The sequence below is a fragment of the Neltuma alba genome, unplaced genomic scaffold, assembly GCF_004799145.2.
Source record: "Neltuma alba isolate B1F8T4 unplaced genomic scaffold, ASM479914v2 tig00013586_pilon, whole genome shotgun sequence".
NCBI classification, from domain to species: Eukaryota; Viridiplantae; Streptophyta; class Magnoliopsida; order Fabales; family Fabaceae; genus Neltuma; species Neltuma alba.
In genome coordinates, this window is record NW_021637783.1 from 31,833 (window position 1) to 48,159 (window position 16,327).

General features: G+C 33.0%; 1 pseudogene; it reads right to left on the minus strand.

Annotated features, from left to right (window-relative positions):
* Positions 1-7,705: 7,705 nt before the first annotated feature.
* LOC114738361 (rab escort protein 1-like) lies at positions 7,706-12,963 on the minus strand (annotated as a pseudogene).
* Positions 12,964-16,327: the final 3,364 nt, after the last annotated feature.

Here is a 16,327-nt window from a genome sequence, read left to right on the forward strand (position 1 = left end):
TTTTTAATTAAATCCCTAATTTTTTATTCTTTATTTTATAAAGTCTAATAGTACTGTTCTATAAACATAAAATAGTACATATTATTTAATATTAGTTTATAAACAATAATGCTCTTTGAATAATGAATTATTATAATAATTTTATTTTTGTCAGCGAAAAAAATGAATTGTTCTAAAAAATTTCCTGAATTAATTAATTACAATACTATTTTTTATTATATAATTATTAATTTAATTATTAATATTTTATATATTTAATTAATAAATAAAAATTAAAACTAGATGGACCTGATTGAAAATTTAGCAAAATTATAAGAACTTAATAAAAAAATAAATGCAAGAATCTAATTAAAAAGAGATGAAAGTATAAGGACCTAATAAAAAGAGAAAAAAATTATAAGGACCTAATTCAAAATTGGCTGAAATTATAAGGACTTACAGATTAATTAACCCTAAATAAATAATTTATGATTTTCTTCTTTCACTTTATTATGTGTATTTTTTTAAGTTTTCCTTTCTTGTTTGCAAGTAGAGGTGTGCATGAGACCCGCATGTCTAATAAACCTGTCAGAGCCTGCAAAAAAAAACCCAGCCCAGCCCAACCCAATAAAATGCTGCCCGAACAAAAATAGGCATTTTCGAGCTGGGCTAATTCACGGGCAGGGCAAGGCCGCGGGCACGGTGCTATTCTAGCCATTTGGCCCTGCCCGAAAAAATATATAATTATATATGTATTATAGTATATAATATAATACCATTTTAAGCAATTAGTCCCTTTATTGTGGCTAAAAAAATTAGGCAAAATTAAAAAAATGAAAGGAGCATAAAAATTATAATTATATAAAAGAACCAAATATCAACATATAAGATTAAATATGCTAAATTCTTCCAAGTCAAATTTCCTTCTTTTCCTCTTACCTCCAATTTTTTAAAACAAAAAATAAAAAATAAAACCACCTTTCAAATCTTGTGCTTGCTTTCACATGACTATAAAAATCCACCAATTGTATAAATGAACTAAATAACTGAACTACAGAATTAGCTCAATTATTAAATGTTTTAATTATTAAATATTTTTTTACCTCCCATAAGAAATCCGAGGCTAAAGAACAAGACTACATAAGCCTTGTATATATATGAGCAATTTGAGTCATTCATGATAAATTTTTTTCCTTTCACTTGTCTCAGAGCATGATAATTGAATTTTCTTTTTCTACATATGATATAGGCAAGGTGTCACTAAATTAGACAGAAAAACCCGCCTTGCCTAGTTTGTCCTTGTCCAGTCCAAAATGGGTAGGGCATTTACCCGGCAGGGTTGGGTTGCAAATGAGCTTTCGGGCTAGACTACATCGAGCAAGAGGCTTGCCTTGCCTAGCCCTGCCCATGTGTAGCTATGTTGTAAGCACAAAGGCTATAATGATATCAAGGATTATTAATACTATTTTTAGTGTGAAATTTAACTTCAATTGTTTTTGTTTTATTCTCTAAAACTTAAAATTAGTGGTCCCTAAAATTTGACTTAGTCCCTCCAAACAATTTTTAGTTTTTATACTAGTGTTTTTATTCCTTGAAATCAGGTTTCAAGAATCAAAATCATTCTGAATAAAATCATATAAAATCAGTGAAAATTTTCTGCTCAAGGAAAAACTCAATGAAAAAAGTTATATTAGATTAAAAACCTACCATATCAAAAAATCATCTATGATCAACCATGAAACAAGTAAGAAATCTAAATCAAATTAGAAAGTAGATCGTAAAATCAATCATATTCAATCAAAAAAATTACAAAAGCTATAAACTCAAAAAATACAAACCTAAGTACATACATAATTACACGTGTATATATATAATTATAAACAAACATATTATTTTATAAGGAGAATTTACTGTGAAATCTTGAAGAAGAAAAATAATTACTAAAAAATAACTAAAGCATGTTATCATTTTTTGTTTTAAAACTTCTCATTACAAATTCCTTAGTTGTTATGAGATTTTTTTATGAACATGTTCCTTCCATAAAAACTTGTTGCAATTCTCCCTATTTTATATCATTATCCATTTAGAGTTTCAGAGCTGAAACCCCTATCCCTAACTTTATAGAACACTTGCATATTCTATTCCACTCACGTCTAATTAATTCTAATTTTAATTAATGTTAATTAACAACATAGATAAATAGTTAAGATACTATTAAATGTCCATAATCTAAAAAGATATCCAACGTTTTTTCCCTAGTAATATCCAATGATTTCAATCAATTATATATTCAAAATGATTAATTAAAAAAATTTCAAATTAATCATTATTTCACGCTATAAAAGCCTACCAGACTGTCAAAATTCAAACTTAATTAACCTAAACCGTATAATATAATTTTTATCTCTCTCGTCTAGATCTCCTAAGCAACTACGGTTGGTTCTTAATTGGCAATCTTCATTCCCACGTACTCTCTCTTTTTTTCTTTGTCTTGTTCATTTATAGTTTCTTCTTTGCATATTTTACGCTGTGTTTGGCTTGATGGAGGGAAGAGGAGGGGAGGGATTTTAATCAGGGAAGGGGAGGGGAGAAAAGGGGAGGTAGCTACAAAGGGGAGGGGAGGGAGGGGGGAGGGAGGGAAGAGATTTAATTATCTCCTATTTGGATTGATTGGAGGGGAGGGAGGGAGCAATTTTAATGATACCTTATTTTGTTCTCATAAAAAATTAACTATTTTAACCTCGTAAAATTTAAATGAATTTTCTCACTTTTTTATTGTATTAAGATGTAAATATATATGATACAATTTACTAATTTTGACTTACAAAAAACAGTCACACACTTATAGAATATCAGTAATAGATTTCAATCAGAAAAAAGACCTTGAGAGTGAAAGAAAATACCAACGGCCTCTTAGAATTAGAAAAAGAGAAAAAAAAAAGTTTCACAAATGTTGCTCACTAATTTTGGATACAATTATCCCAATAACCTCTTGCTAGATATTCAAAAGAACTCTCTTATGTATAAATGTTTATGAGTGATTAAGGGTTAACAAATCAAAAGAGTATATAAGGAATTAAAATCTTATCTCTCATCTCCCCTCCAAAAAAACCTCACTTTTGGAGGGGAGGCTAGAAGGGAAGAGAAGGGGAGAAGAACCCCTCCCCTCTTGAAAAAATATATTAACCAAACAAGGGGAGGGGAGCAACTCCCCTCCCTTCCTAAAAAATTGCACTAGCCAAACAAAGAGAGGGGAGCAACTTCCCTCCCCTCCCCTCCGAAAACCCCATACCAAATATAGTGTTAAGGGGAGAAGGAATTGGGCGCCTAGCAAACATGGTTGTGGACATATTGATTCTATTTACTACTCCAACTGTGGCAAACACTGCCTGATGGTATTCTCTCATTCCTCTTTTCATGTCCAATGATTTTTCCAGTTATTTTAGGATTATTACCGTATTTAATCTATCAAATTTGATCTTGTCTTAGTTTTATTCCTTGAAATCTAAAATTAGTGGTTTTGATATATGAAACTTGATTCAAAACACTGTTTTAGAGAACCTAAATATTTAGGAGGACCAAAACGAGGTTAAATTTTTAAAAACAAAACCACCCATCTCAAATTTTACAGACTAAGAAAGTGTTTGGCAACCACTAAAAGTGTTTTTAAAAAATATTTTTTTGAAAGTAAGATAAATTTTTCTACATATTTATTTCGCATATTATAAAAGTAATTTTAAAATCATGATTTGGTTTTCATCCAAATACGCCCTAAAATCAAAACGATGTCAAACTTTTAAGAAATAAACATGGTATTAATCCATTGTTTTTAACTCATGAGTTTTAAGAGGTTGAGTCTCAGACGTAAAAGAAAATTCTTTAGCTATTAGGATAACACCACGCACATCGGTCTCTCCAAATCCTCCCACATGTTAGGAGCCTATGCGTTACCTTTTTTTATATTTAAGAGTGACGAGTTATAAATTCGTCCTTGTGATTGCAGGACAAGGCCATTAAGAGATGTGTTGTGAGGAACTTTGTTGAGTAGGCTGCTATTAGGAATATTCAGGAAGCCTGTGTATATGAGGGTATGTAAGGTTTATTATATTTTATTTTATTTTCTCAATATTATCAACTTTCTTTTTTAATTAATTAATTATTGGGTTCAGAGTACAAGCTTTCAAAAATGTATGGTCAGATGCAATATTGCCTGTCTTGCGCCATTCACTCCCATGTTGCGAGGATTCATTCTCTTGAAGAAAGGAGAAACCATCAACCACCACAGCCACAACGATTCCTTGGAGTCATGATATACCAATTTATTTTTATTTTTATTATTATATTTGGTATGTTGTAAAGATTTATTATTATAATTATAATAATATTGGAATTAAAAGATATAGAATCTGTGAATCAAATATTATCTTTAACTATAAGACGTTAATTAGATCTCTTTTTTAATACAATGGGGTTATGTTGACGTTGTACTCTTCAACAATTCCTTGGCATTTTGTATTCTTCAAGCACTTGTTTATAAATATGATTAAGAACTATTTTTTTAATGTTTTCTGTTCAAACATTTAAAAATAATTAGAATATAAAAAGACAAATTTTAGATTATTTTAATTAAGAAATAAGTTTAAATAGCTTATGATTAATTTAAGAAACATTTTCAAATAAAAATTTTTTAAAAATGATTTTCATTATTTACTTTGTAGGTCCCAAGTCGTTTCTTTTCTTGTTTCATTTGCTCACTATTTTAATTTTTGATGTAATTTTATATGGTTCTTTAAAGGACGCCCTATCTCGTGCTGGTTAACCTGGGCAAGCTCCTCCTCGTCCTCCTACTATACTGTGGGTGGGAATAAGGGCCGACCCTACAAGGTTGGAGGGTTTAAAAGAACCGGTCTTATAGGACTGAAATTTTAAAAAAAAAATCTCAATTTACTAGGCTCAGCCCTTAAACTGACGGGTTCAAGTCGGCACGCAGGTTTTTGACCCGTTTAAAAACAAAAATATTATTTTTCATATTTCTAATATTTTTTTATGAAAAATAAAAACAAATTAATGAAATTATTAATAAAAAACATAATTATGAATAAAATTAAGTCACAAATACTAAACATCATGACATCTAAATATTCATCAACACCCAAGAATATCTAAGACATCCATAAACAAGATAAAAATATTCAAAAGTTTTATCAATAGTGCAAATATATAATAGACAAACACTATTACTAATTTTTTGAAACTTTATCATTAGTCTAATCAATTACTCTTCTTTCATAGCAAAAATACCAAGTTTTTCTTTTTTATAGGAATTTTACTTTTAAATTTTGCAATCTAACTACTCCTCCGGTCCTTATTATAAGACCCCATTTGACTTTTTATTTGGTCTTAATTATAAGACCCTAATCCATTTTGTCTATTATATTTATGCATTTTTTTCCAAGATAATCCTTCTAATAATGATAGTTTTAACCAATATACTTAATTAGCAAGGATATTTTAGGAATGACAACACTTATTTATTATAAATAACCAACTTAACTTACTTCCTTAATCTCCTCAAATAAGTCAATTGGGTCTTATAATTAGGACCAGAGGAGTATTATTTTTCTTTAGTTTAAAAAGCATCATTGTTGAAACTCATAAATTTCTAATTGAAAATATAGAATCCCAAGTTATATAAGTATAAAAATACTCTCTTATCAAATATATAGTTTTAAAATATCAATACATATAATATAAATCAAATTATTATTAAAGTCCAAATTAACCTATTTCTTAAAATTTAATTGGATAAATAATTATCTAAAACCAAATAAATCAAATCATTATGTGAAATTTAATTTTAGAATGATAATAATAATATTAGAATGATATAAAAAATTTAAATATATATATATAAAAAGGCTTAAAAAGGGCTTGCTCTCGGCCCTGCAGAGTCGACCTGTTTAAGTCCTCAACTTCACAGGACTAACTCTTTTAGGCCCGTTTCTTATAAGGAGGGAAAATTTTCAAGTCCAATCTTCATAATTTTTGGACTTAAACGGGCTACCTCCTACCAGCAGTGCCACGAAGCAATCCTAGAAGTTCGATTGCATATGCTCACCTGCTAATATTTTCAAAATACTTGTCCCTTTTTTTTTTTTAGGCCCATCGAGTATAATTTGTTTTGTGCTTTTTTTCCTTTCCTTTTTTCGAACTGCAATGGCACTTAAAACAGATGCCAAACTATGAGATTCATTATTTCATGAGACAATAGTCATTTTTATACTCAAATGCTTCTCTCTACTTCCTTCTTTTTCTCCATACTAGCACGTCTTTATAGTTCTAATTTTCAAATTAGAACCTCCTTTATAAAAGGATTCATATTTTTATAAAAATTAGGCTAGGTCTCACTTTATTCATGTATAAAGTTTGTGATGAAGCACGTGATTCATTCTACTTTTCATATTTTATTTTTGTAATAATAAGAGCAATCGTTCTTTTTTGCCAACGACAACTCTAAATTAAAGCTATAAAGTTTGTTCGTAGATTGTAATTATGGATTGATTTATCCAGTAAAATTAACGTCTTACGAGAACTTATTGATGGAGCACAATCAGTTTGAAAATATATTTTTCCAAAAAAGACAAGTTGTAAACAGCTCATTTATTATAAAAATCAGATTAGGCCTCTTAATTATGGATTGATTTACGATTACACTACAAATCACAAACATTAATTACACGGCTTATTTTCAGTTATTTAAGTTTAAAACATTTCTTTATATTAATAATTACTTCTTTCTTCAGAGATTCGCCAAATTTCTTAGCTAACGAGAATGAATCGCCAGCTTAAGATTTGGGGTGACCATTGTGACATGTTCTTGCAAATAATATCTTGTTACTTCTATATGGTATTAACTAGATAATGAATGTATTTAGCTTAATGCCACCCACAGAACAGCCATTCAACTATAACTCCAATGCAAACGTTTGCTTTATTCAAATTGTTACAGTTTGCGGCACAGAATATCATCAGGGGGGGGGGGGAAAGCCCTGTGACCGATATATAGTGACAGACAGGGATATTGGTTTAGAAAGAAGGCATAAACTGCATAAAGTTAACCCTAAATCTTTAAGTCAAAGGACCAAGCCACTGGAAAGACCTTTTTGCAACAGTGATCCCAAGCAAGAAAAAGACCAGTTTCAAGCTTTGCCTCCAAAGAAAACAAGAAGAACAAGTCAATAACAACAGCAAGAGTAAAAGTGTTTGTACAATGCACAACCTACAACTAGACTGACTTTCAAGCCTTTATACTCTGGTACTGTTGCAGCAGATTCCAGTCAAAGACGTATAACCCATGTCAAACTGCCCATACAAATTGTGCCAAAAACCGTCAAATTGCAAATTTCAGCCCCATTGCCTTCAAACTCTCACGTCAGCCGAACCTGGATACTCAATGCAGCATAAACCACGAAAAGTGAATATACAGATCCAACAAATCAGTATTTGTAAGCTCAGCTTAAATTTTTAGAAAACGACATTTTCCCTTCACAATGGTTGCTTTTCTTTTCTATGCCAAAATTCTCAACTGCGTCCTCCTGCCTCCCTGATCAATAACTTCAACGTCCATCTTCCCAAATGTATAGGACACATGCCTATATCTTCATTTTTCTCAAATGGAGTAGCTGCTCCATTCTTGCTGTGATAAGGCTCAGCCGGTCTGCGCTTGCTAGCTCTCCAGACTAATCCCATTATCGTCCACAGATTCTTCAGGTGATTTGGCCTCTGGAAAGTATTCCTCATGGGGATACAATTGATGAAACAGCTGAAAGCACCACCATCAAAATGGTAAGCATCATCCACAACATATGAAAATTATACTCTTTTTTTTTCTTTTTTCTTTTTTTCTTTTTGGTGCTGCACATAACCTTATGCACCAATCAGTGTTAATGCCAGAACATGAATATTTTCATGTTCATTTCACTTCTTGATATGAACTATTGCAGATACAAAAGTGAGGAAAATAGTTCAAGCTTAAAAATTAGTACCTTCTCAGTTGCATCTAAAAGGTCGTTGTAGTTGAGATTCCCATCTGGTGCAGGAGCGAAACTGATGCGATCAAACTTACCCTGAAATGAAATAACACATTAATGAGGAAAAAAATTTATGCCAATCAATTTTGCATATGTTGTAATTACGTTAGATTTGTTCTGTTACGCAAAAATTCTAAAAGCACCGTCATTAGTGTGTTAAACAAGAAAAACACGGTGATCCCTATAGGCATTTTGTTTCAGTAATTTGAGGTAAAAAAAAGGTTAGCTAATAATGGACGCAGGCACGCAGCATAAAAAGATAATCCAAGGAAGGAGTTCTGCAAAATATGCAGGTAAAATTAAGCATCATATGAGGAGCAAATACTCTAAGCAAACCGGAGCGAGAAGCACACCGCTGTTATTTTCTGCATATAAAATACACTCCAAAGCACAATGGGCTTGATATCTGCACTATTACTTTGATCACTTGAAATTCTATCAGGGTTTCCAGCTCCAGGCAACACAAGAAGGGCATTCATGGCAGCCTGTAGCAACTTCTTTCCTTCATCAGCATCTTTACAAAACAAAACAAAACTAAACAAGAGCAAGCAGACAAGCCCAAATGAGGTTCAGAGATAACTTAAGGAGCAAAGTAAATGTGACTAATAAGCGTGAAAAATGAATATGATAACATAACCTAACCAGGACTCACAAGGCGGTAGAAGCCATTCTAACAACATTAAAGCTACAATAAAATACATGATACCAGTATTAAAAAAAATGATAATAGAACTAAAAATCTGCAAATTTGAAGACAACAGAAACATTTCTGAATTATAACAAACTAAGTAAACTTTTGTCACAAAAAAAAAAAAAAAAAAACCTAAGTACACTTTTTTTGGCAATCGATAAATGAATTGAATAATGGTCTGCAGTCTGCTTTTATATTTCATCCTTTCTTTTCCTCTATGAATCTAGAGGCACAAAGGTCATCTTTTCTTCCATCGTTATCTGATGATAGAGGTGAGCAATTTTAACAGTCATTAAAATCAAGGGGTAAAGGGGACGATAGAAAAACAAGAGCAGAGACTACGTTGACAAAGGAGAAGAGTGCATGGCCAGAAATTCCTACTTGTGCGTTCCAGTTATTCACTTCATTCTAGACACCCTCAACAAAACAAACCCTCTGGTTTTCTGTATGCCTAAAAAATCAGCTAACAATGAAGGTGCCACCAAAAGAAAATGTGGTTTTTTCTTTCTTTTGTGTTCCTTTTTTTTGGGGGGGGGGGGGCTTGCAAGAAGAAAGTTTTTGAAGAGAGGAAAGAAAATATCCTTGAAATAGAAATGAGAAGACAATCTGAAAACTTGGCCCAGAAACAAAGTCCTAGAAGACTCAAATATGTAAAAGAGTTGTCTAATCTCTATGCATTTCAGAAATTGTTAATCCCTTAAGATAAAAACCCATATGCTGAGCACCAAAGAGAAGCCACATGCATAATTCCATCTCCTAACATACGTACATAAAGGCAAAGACATGTCCTTGAATCAGAATAAATGTGATAAGTATTGCCATTTATGATAAGAACTCATTCCTGAAACAAAAAGAAGGCACCTTTAATGTCAAGTGGTCCAAGACTCAAGATCTGGACTAGAATTTCAAATGATGCTGGCAAAAATAAGTGCCTCAGATGTAGTATAAATGCGTAGTTAGTTATTTGAACAGCAATAAATACCATAGAATACCTTATGATACATTCCAGCTCAGACTGTTTGGCAGACACAACCATCTAAAGGAAAAAAATCAAAATAGTTAGGAGGAAAAGAAAGACATTCCAGAGAAAATTAAGATAGCGTATCAATGCTTAATGTGAACTTACATGCCCGGAGGACAAACAGCCAGGTTTGATCCGATCTGAAGAGCTCGGACTGATGTATGTTGTTCAGGATACAAAGCTAGACAGAGAAGAAGAGAAAAGGTTAATTCTTTTTCTATCAAGATATGTCTTTAACTTTTTTCTTTCAACAAAATGCAGACAACATATGCCTTACATCTAGGAGGATACACCACCAAGCAATTAGGCACATCTTTCTTTATGGAACTCCCTGTAACACACATGCCTCTGGCTACCATCCTTTTAACTTCTTTCTGACATAAAATATGAATCCTTTCTATGGAATAATCTGTTGGAGATGAAGGCAATAGTGATCGAACAGTGAAGGATGGATCCAGGATTAGCTGATCACTATATAAATCCTGAGCCGAGGCTACTTTAATGCCTTTATAATGCCCAGTAACCCAAACACCAGTTGGAGCAATGAGAACGACGAAGCTGCTTCATGCTTCAAGAATAGTAACCTCATCTCTTCTCAACAACAAGGTTTTTTTTTTTTTTTTTGGGTTCAAATAAAACAAAGATTAAAAAAAAATACCTTATCCACAAGAAGAGCAATAACCGGCATTCTGAGAACCTGTAACACATGTTTAAGTTTAAATAAGCACAACCTGTTCAATAAAACTATTCATAACAATGTAATGGAACCACAGGCTCTGAAAGTATTATTCAATCACTGAAAATGTCTCCACAACTGTGATACTCACAAGAATTACAGGGAAGACCAAGAAAAGGGAAAAACACTCTGTACATTCGAGAGGCAAAGTCTCTCCTACAGAATACTCTATCCTTCTGTACCCCATAACAGAAAAGATGCTCGATACATATATCCATTCTCGCTCTCTAGCTAATATGTATCCCTTCCCAAAAATACCCCTGCTACATAAACATAAATGGGGCTAAGTTGCAGAGTCAAGCTTCTTCTGTCTAACATATTTAAGCTTTGGCCCATGTTCAACACAATGTTTCCACATCTATGGAAAAGTAGTTAATAACCTTCAGTTTCAAAATTCAATCACCATTTAGATTACGTTTAGTAAGAAGTATTAAAAATGAGGAATCAGGATTGGGATTGGGGTTGAAAACATATGTTAAAAGGATACCTAGCATGAGTAATTTCTTATCAAATGGGATTAGGCAATCCCATATAGATAGAATTGGAGAATACCACCTCCCCACATATTATTCTCCAATCCCCCATATATGGGTTTGTCTAGTCCCAAGTATTATACAATTACTCATGCTAAACACCTTTTTAATATAGTTTTACACCTTCAATCTCAATCGTTATCCTTTATTTTTAATTTCTCATACCAAACGCGACCTTAGAGAAAAGTCCAAATATTAAAACTACGTCTATGATACACAAGTCTGATTCAAAATTGAAAGATATACTACCACTATGACTATAGTCAGAACACAGACGATTGCTCTAGTAAATCAAATGGATGAAAAAGGTATACTCATCTAAAAATATTTCAAATTTTCCTTCCCCTCCCCATCTTGTATCACATAACACCCAATTGACTTGGTGAACTGTGCTTCAAACGGGTGTATGGTAGACCAAGTGCGAAAGGGCACTCAATCTAACGATGTAGTAAAAACGGAAGAAAGGGGGGGAAAAAAGGGTTAAGAGTCAACCAAAGTACATATTCGATGTATAAAACAACGTTTCAAACGATGGTAATGATATGCGCTTAATATTTGCAAGGTTCCAGGTTTCATAGAGCATGAAAAAGGGGAAATTCACAACACACAGTACCATTTTACTAAAAACATGAATACATTGCGACTTACATATATGCAACCTTTGACAGCAGCACGACGACAAAAGGCCTGTGATAACTCTCCTTCAGCATAAATAGGATAAACCAGAGCACCAGGCGCATTGGGAATTCTGAGACTACATCAGTACCTTACAGAAAAGTGATTTGACTCAAAAAATTAAATCAGGTGCAGCATACAGGGGGGAAACCAATCAGTTACCTGTTAACAGATGAACTGTACAGAGCTAAGCGTTCAATTCCATCTTTTATCTTGAGTAAATCTTCACAAAACTCATTATTCTCTTGATCATAATCTGCCATGGCTATAGCATACATAAGAATCCTGTAGGGGATGAAGAAGCATTTAGTAACCGGAGCAAGAACAGAGAACGTGCGCTATAAAGTTAGGCTTGACTTGACAGTGTTTCGGCAAAAATGCCTACAAAGATGAAAGAGCATATTGTCGCGAAAAGTTAAGTTTACGTAAAATTAGAAAGCAATTCTGCCAGATACTATAGGGCGATAGAGTCTGTATGATTTGATCTTCGGCGGCAACCGCATTTTCTCCATGAAACAAACAAATCGGCTCACCGGATCTTCCTCTGAAATGTTGCAACCATCAACCCTGTCATCTGCATCACTATGGTTGTAATTATCGGTAGAAGCTGCCGAGTGTTGCTGAACGAGCTTAAAGAACTCCATTAACTGGCGCTTCTCTATCGGCGTAAGACTTTTGTCATTAAAAATCGCTGCCCGAGAATCTGGCACGTTCACCAATTTCCTATTTGCTTCGTACAAAAAGCTCGCATCAATGCCCTTAAATTCTATGTACTAGTTAGCACCAGACTTCAACAATATATCAACGGATTTGTCAGCGCAAAATGGAGTCCTAGGTCCTTCCAAGTCCAAATTAAATTTTCTGGAATTTTCACGCTGTAAGTTTTGCTTCTCAGAAGCACAAAGAACAACTTCCACAACCACATCAGAGCACAGGGATTGCTGAATGAGTTCTATGACGACGTGATTGCTATCATCATGCTGATTACCCAACGTAGTTGCGGTGGTAGTGGTTGATCGGGGTGCAGAATGGGAATTGACGAAAGAAGTGAAGTCATCAAGGGAAAGGGAAGCCAAGTAGCTGCCGTAGAAGGAATTGGGATCGAGATGGAGAACGGTCTTCCCAACAGCAGCAGCAACGGCGGCGATAACAGATTCTGACCGGCCGGTGCCCACGATAATAAGATCATAGCTCACCGGGTCGATGGGAGGGTATGAAGAGGGTTCGGCTTCACTCATTGCGTCGACGGCGCGTCGTAGTTGCCGACTAGCTGCACTGGGAACGAAGAAGTGGGAAGACAGCTTGGTCCGATCAGACAAAGTCACGAAGGCCCTAAATCTAGGAAAGTTCTTCTTTTTTGAGACTCCTGAGGGCAACGGGGTTATGGCCAAATCCAACAGTGAAAGACGAATACTGACAACCGAAACGCAATCACAAGTCAAATCAAAATCACTAATCCATGAATACTAATTTTAAAAATAATTTTACAACATATAAAAAAATATAAAAAAATTTATCTTAATTTACAGAAAAATAGTTTTTAAATGTACTTTTATCACTTGTCAAACACCCATAAGATATCAATGTTTTTGAATTGCTAATTTAGACAAAAGCACCAGTGAAAGTTGATGACAAATGGGTTTTATCCATAGTAATATTGTGCTGTAATTATAATCTGTACGGCTTCACTGACCTTTCTAACCCATTAACATTGTTTAGTTCAGTTTTAATAACGAAGGAACTTGATGCAAGTTTTGCAGATAATATGTGATTTTTAAAGTAAAACCTCGTTTAAACTTGATGTTCGGACTAGACATTATGGGATTTCTTATGGTCCTGGTTATTTTAATAGTCCAATTAGAGAGCCAATGCACTTAATAGCATGCAAGCTCTTTTGTAAGTGGAAGTTTGCTTTTCCGAAAGGAAGAGGGTTCGGCTTCATTCATTGCGTCGTAGTTATTGGCTAGCTACACTTGGGAAGAAGAAGTGGGAAGAGAGCTTGATCCGATCAAACAAAACCACGAAGGCCCTAAATGTAGCAATATTCTCCTTGTTTGAGCTTATCCCCTTCCGCACTGCACTCCTGAGTGCAACGGGGTTACGGCTAAATGCATCAGTCGAAGAAGAAGAGTGAAAGAAATAGTGATGAAATGCAGAGAGAGAGAGAGAGGGGAAACACCTGAGAACGATTCCGTCATGCTTAAAGAGTTAAAGATCAGTTTCTCTTCTTCGGTCTCTTTGCCGATCTAACCATGCAGAAAGTCACCAGTCAAATCTAGGCTTGCCTTCATTCTCTGTCATCATCGTCTGTCGTGGTTGCCGTTGGTCACTGAAATTGTTCCTTCATCTCCAATTTCTTCACTGTTCGGCGTCTTTGTCAAATCCATTTTATTCCTATTTGCTGCATTTTGATTGAGGCTAGCCGTGGCGTGTAGTGAGAGAAAGAGGAGAGTGCCCCTCCTCTATAATAAGCTCTGGAGATATTCGTTGCCATCATGCCAAGAGAAAAACATTTCCATTCAGGGGTGTTCGGAGTTTGGACCCAATAGGGTGTTTGGACATGTTTTTTAAAAAATATGTTTTTGTAAATCGAAGAATTGCTTTTAAAATACTCTTTTTTTTTAAATCAAAACCAACTCCTCCACCTAATAAAAATATTTTTAAAAATATGATTTTATTTTTACCCAAACACCCATTAGTTGGATAATACTACCCTTGGTCCTTGATATAACCCTCTGTTTGAGTGGGAAAAAAAGTTGAGAGAAAAGAAAATGAGAGGGGAGAAAATAGAGAGAAAAAATTAGAAAAAAATATTATCACCTCTTATGTTTAAATGAACAAGAAAAATAAAAATAAAAAAATAAGTAAATATATGAATGACTAAAATACTTTTTTTGTTATATCAAAATATATCTTGATTAAATTAAATTAAATATCATAATGAAAAACCATATTTACATTAACATAATGATATAATTTAAAATCAAATTATTTGATAAAGATATATTATCATGTTATTATATTTTAATATCAAATAATTTTATAAAAAAAATAACATTTCGTGTAATGTAATGTTAAAAAACAAAAACAACAACTCTACTTGTTTTTCCTTTCAATTCATTTTAAAAGAATTTTTGTAATTTTAGTTATTTTATTTTTCAATCAAGGAAACACAGAAGAAAGACTTGATAATAATAAATAAAGTGAAAAATAAAAAAATAAATAGGTATTATTTTGTTGAAAAAATATATGTAAAGGTAGAAAGGAAAAATATATTTTCTTCTAATTTTTTATCCATATATGGAGAGAAAAGTTGGAAGGAAAATGGGTTATGGGACCCATCTCATTTTTTCCCGAACTTTTTTTTCTCCCACTTTTCTCCCTTCATCCAACCAGGAAAAAACCACTTCTCCCTCTATTTTTCTTCTTAGCTTTTCTTCCTCTCTCATTTTCTCTCTATCCAAACATAGCATAAGATCCCATTTGACTTTTATTTTGGTCTTAAATATAAATTCTAATCCATTTTATCTCTCATATTCATACTTTTTTTTAAGATAGTCATTCTAATAATAGTAATTCTAGTCGATACACTTAATTAGTAAGGATATTTTATGAAAGACAACACATACTTATTACAAATAACTAACTTAACTGTTTTTTTAATTTCCTCAAATTAGTCAACTAGCTCTTATAATTAGGACTAGAAATAGTAATGAATTTTTATGTTAAAAAAAACCCAATCCTCTCAAATTCTTGAATATGTTTTTCATAATTGAATTCTTATTTTCTCCTAAATATATACTAGTATTTTATCTGATAAATAAAAATTTTAAAACAGAAACCCAAAAATAACCTGAACTTTGAAGATAAGCATTTCATGACAGCTGAAGCAGTGGATCATTACTTAATCCGCTCTTTTCTGTAAATGTCTGATTTTATCGTCATAGGGATGCTATTGCTATTGAAGGCGTGAATTCATCAACAATTAACTAGAGTTCCATGGTAAAGATAGATAATACTAGTATAAAATTTGCCTCAAGTACTAACTGTACATAATCCTTAATAGCATAAAGCACTATGTTGTTGATAACTCTGTCACCAAGAATTTGCTTAACAGGTTTGAGATGGATGGGCATCAGCAAAAAGTACAGTGAACAATTCCAACGTGCCGCCAACGGAAATGAGAAAACACAAAAAAAAATATGAGCAGCAGTCTGCTGGGGAAATCACAGAAAAAATATGGTTAAATTTGAAAATCTCCAAATAGCTACATGAATAGCAGTAATTCCCTTCGACAAAATGGCAACCCATGATGGAGTTCAAGTGGGCTTTTGGTTATCGGAGCACATATGACCAGTCATCGACGCTTTAGCGACCTGCAATTATTGTTTAGGGATTCTTCAAATAACTTTTATAATAATATTTACAACTCTATTAATATCATTAATTATGTATTCTTTGGATTTTTTAAACTAAGATTTTTTTCAACATTCGTAACCTGACATTTATCTTTAAAATAACATATTTAAATAAATTAATTTAAAATATTATATTTTGCTAGGCATAAATATATCCTATTAAAGACAATATTGTTTGAGGTAC